We start from the raw sequence: 4,594 nt of genomic DNA, 5'->3' as shown, positions 1-4,594 counted from the left end.
AAAAAAATGGCTTTATAAAGGTAAGAATGCCCATAAAAGTTAAAAATCAATTTAAAATTATTGGAAAAGATTAATTTCTATCACTGCTGTGAACTGACCACACAGAATATGAAGAATATCAAAAACTTTAGGAGTCAGCTGTCCACGGTAGTCCTTAAGATATCAGCACAATAACACACTCAGCAAAATATTGTCTAATTATCTTTATCAATAAAATCACAGAAAATATTGAGATATTTTTTGTCAATATCGCACACCCCTAGTACTGACAAAATGATTTGCAACGGTCGCTTTGTTTTTTTTGGCTAGTAGAAGTTATGAATGGCCGGTAACTTAAAAATGTATTAGCCAAATTGGCTGGTGAGTGAAAAAGTTCATTTCAATCCCTAGAACTAACCCTTTAAGGCTGAAACCATTTACAAATAGGCTTAAATGTGATACATAGGGTTAGGGGATTTTCTTCTTTTTACTAATTTTCAAAATCATGTTTTTCTAGGCCAAGCAACATTTCCATAAGCAAAAGAAAACAAAGGTGCAAACAGCAGGGAGGAGAAGGGCAATGAATGAAAGAGACACTGGAAGAGAGAGCAATAGCAAGAAAGCAGTGACATGGGAGGCAGTAACCTGGTAGTCATGGTATCCAAATCTCTGCACTTCTCCAGGGAGATGACCTCTCTGACCTCTGATTAACATGCACACACCTGAGACTCACAAATACAAACAAACTCTCAGACAAAGAGCAAAAATGTATCCTCCACTCACATACACACACCATCTGTATGTCTCCATCAAACTGTCTCTAATGAGTAATCATACAGTTTACACAACACAAGGTAACATACAGCAGTCTCTCAGTGTATGTGTATGGTTTCTCGAGTTATGAGAAGAGACTGCTGGGACAGAATTTCAAGCTGGAGAACCAAAAATCACATTTATTGCATGCCCGGGACCAGCATCCAAAACACAACATGGATGCTCTTCATCTGGTCCTTTCAGCAGGGTCACATCAGGCAAAATAGCGGACCTGCAGCTCACTGAATAAATTCTTAATGCTGTTCAATTCCCAACCAAGATGCACTGTAGACCTCGTGGAAGCCTGTGTACGCCACAATCAAAGGAGTCAGGACTTCATATAAAGCCATGGTAACCCCCAAAAAACATATTGCATTTGCTTAGTTACAAATGAGCCCTGTTTGTCTTCCCACATGTCTACACATGCTCCTATTTGTTAGACATAATCCAAGGACTTTCACAAGGTTGCATTATTTTACATCAGATTATAGGAGCCAGACACAGGCATACAGTACATTGGTGCTACTGCAGTAAATTACAGCCACCGAGGTCTAGTGACATGAGAGTAAGAGGATCTGATGAGACCTAGTCAAGTGCAGCGGGATGTGAAAGACAGACTGCCATGGGAAGATGCAGAGAGGAACCGAACGCTGGGGAAAAAAGAAAGCTTGATCCAGAAAAGGTGGAATAGTAAGAGATTCGGCAGCGTACAAAAAGGTTGACGATAACACGAGGAGAGAGCCAGAAAGGCCAGCAGCTCTTAATCACAGTGGACACAACCCCCCAGTATCACTGAAACAAGCAGCTCTTCTCCTATCAGCCAGAAAAGCAGCACATCATGCTATAGGAGCCTCCAGCAGCACCACCCAGGAAAAAATTCCTCTCTCCATCCCACCACTGTAGCCTGAACATCCAGCGGCTACAAAAACCGGCAGGTCATGGACTTGCTTCTTTCTGCCTCCCAGCTTTGCATGGAATAAATGAGTCGATTACAGCCTTTTGATCAGAGCCAAGGGCAACAAGGCACTCCCGCTCTGCATACGCTGTAACACGAGACAGGCATCTGGATGTCCTCCGAGTCTGGGTTTCGATCCTAAACCACTGCTTAAAATAACAGTCATCACTGTTATGGTTTTAACATGGATAAACGAGACAGGATTTGAATATTATTTTGAGAAATGCATTTTTAGATATCAATAACAGCTTCATAGACTTCATAAAGGCACACTCTTCTCCGGTAGACTAGGGTGAGAGGGTCTGTGTAGGACTCCTAGCTCCAGTGGGGTTTGAACACACAGTCATCCATCTCACTTAGACTCAGTGCTGCACCCATGCACCGACGTAACGGATGGGTCCCATTATCGCCTTACTCTCTCATTGCCACTAAACACATTTCTCTACACTGGTTACTTATTCCATTTGTTTTTCCTGTCAGGACACTGACACTGTCACTCCATCCATTTAAATGGATAATGCATATGCAGTCATTTCACGTAAATGTGGGAGAGAAAAAGAAAGAGGCAGACAAAGAGAAAAGAGCAAGTCAAATGGTTTGATACTTGTAAAATAATATTTAGTTTTCAGATCTTTAGTACTGTTGAAACCACAGTGACTATGAGACACAGACAGGTAGAAGAGAATGTGATGGCACTCTTGCACATAGTACAGAGCGTTTTAATTGCTATAACAATATTCAATTTCAACAGGAATGAGAAAACTAGGCAGTCAGAGATAGAAGTACAGTGTTTTCAATGAATTGTGTCAATGATGAAACATTTTTCCAAAAACTTTCAGTAGAAAAAACCCCCTTCATCAAACAGTTTTCAAAGTTGTGAGTTTTGAAGATTACATGTGATCCAGGACCTTCATACAGTGCATGCTATTGTAAAGACTTTACTTCTATCCCTCACAGCTTCATTTTCATCCGCATAAAATTCAATATGGCATCTGCCCAGACTAAAGTCTATGATGTTGCACAAAATGTACAGCCTGTTTCTATCAGATGAAATATAGGTATAATTTTTAAAAAATACAGAAAGTCACATATACAAATGGCCAAAAGCAATAAAACAATAAAACCATTGATGCAAATATAATAACTTGTTCATGGTATCCTAGTGGCATCTAGTGGTTTTTTCAAGACCATATTTTGTCAAAGAGGTAAACATTGTAACTTACAGCTTAAAATCTTTTTTTCTGCTAGCTTTTAGGCAGTGGAAAAAAATGGAACTAGTGAGGACCCAAAATTCCTATCACGATCTACAATAGAATTCAAACATTCTTTTTTCCCCCGACAAAACTCTTTTTATGGGATATGAGAGAAATGTGTATCAATAAATAATTAAATAAAATGCAATAAAAAAAGAAAAAAGAAAAGAAAAGAAAACGAAGCACTAAGATTGCCCCATTCCTCAAACTGGCTGCCATCTGATTTATCATAATACTTAAAAGAGCGTAAAATGAAGGAATCATCATACTGATTGCCCCATTAACTTGATTTTCCGCTCCTAAATTATAGTAATTAGTATAATCTTATATATGCTTTGATAAACTGGTCAGAATGATATAGCTTATTCTAGAACGAAAGACATTTGATTATTTATATATATAGTTTATATATATATATATATATATATATATATATATACAGTATATATAAATAACTCTACGAACGAGTTATTTATTCCCACAACAAATAATTCCTCAAGAGTCACACATCACAGTATCTCGTACACAAGAGTGAGTATTATTTCATTTATGTGATAACAGAGGCGGGCAGCTAATCACTTGTCTTGCCCCTTGCCTGTATTACTGTGGCTGGCACTGCAGACGATGATTTAGGTTAAATGCCACCGTCTGACCTCTGTGAATGTTAAACCATGCTAATAACCACTGCACATCTCTACGCACATGCCCAGTACAGACCGTCCTTCCCGATTATGCATGTCCACTCTCAACACTCAGAATGTCAGCTCTCCATGGAAACCAGACCCCTGAAAAACAGGCAGTCAATGACAGAAGACATTCCACGGCAATTAATTAACATCCAGTAGAACAACAAATCGATCAAAGGAAATACAAACACAGAGACAGAACAGTCCCAGTATTTGGCAATTTGCTATTATGAGATTGTGAAAGAATGAATATTTATGTAAAGCAGAAATGTAAGCTAAGCTATAATGTAAGCTAATGGAGCAAAGGTTCCCAGACTCTATTTTAATCATTCTTGGAGATTTTAACAAATCAAAGAGGATGCGTACAGAAGTGGGGATAAAATCTTGTATAACCAGGCCAGGAACAGACTAACAAAGGAGATCAGAGTGGCTAAAAAAAACTACTCAGAAAAGCTGAGAAAAGAGCTTTCAGCAAATGATCCAGCGTCAGTATGGACTGGTCTGAGGAACATCACCATGTACAAGACACCACCCCCACAGTCTGCGGAGAATCGACAACTGGCTGACAATCCGAATGTTTTACTGAAGATTTGAAAAGGATAGTCTACCCCCCCCATCCGCTCTGATCTGCACTTCACACATTCACCTACCACCCCTGCAACCCCCCTCCCTCCCTCCCTCCCCCACCATTCAACCTGTGCTTAAGGTCTGTGTAGAGGACGTGAACCGGGTCTTCAGGAAGCAGAAATCTAGAAAAGCTTCAGGCCCAGATGGTGTTTCACCTGCCTGTTTAAAAGTCTGTGCTGACCAGTGGTGGACGAAGTACACAAATCAAGTACTTGAGTAAAAGTATAGATACGTATAATAAAATATTACTCCAGTAAAAGTAAAAGTACTCAGTTTTCAAT

The sequence above is a fragment of the Sinocyclocheilus anshuiensis genome, unplaced genomic scaffold (assembly GCF_001515605.1).
Source record: "Sinocyclocheilus anshuiensis isolate Anshui unplaced genomic scaffold, SAMN03320099.WGS_v1.1 scaffold1230, whole genome shotgun sequence".
Classification (NCBI taxonomy): Eukaryota; Metazoa; Chordata; class Actinopteri; order Cypriniformes; family Cyprinidae; genus Sinocyclocheilus; species Sinocyclocheilus anshuiensis.
The sequence above is the reverse complement of the archived record's forward strand: the minus strand, read 5'-3'. Positions refer to the sequence as shown.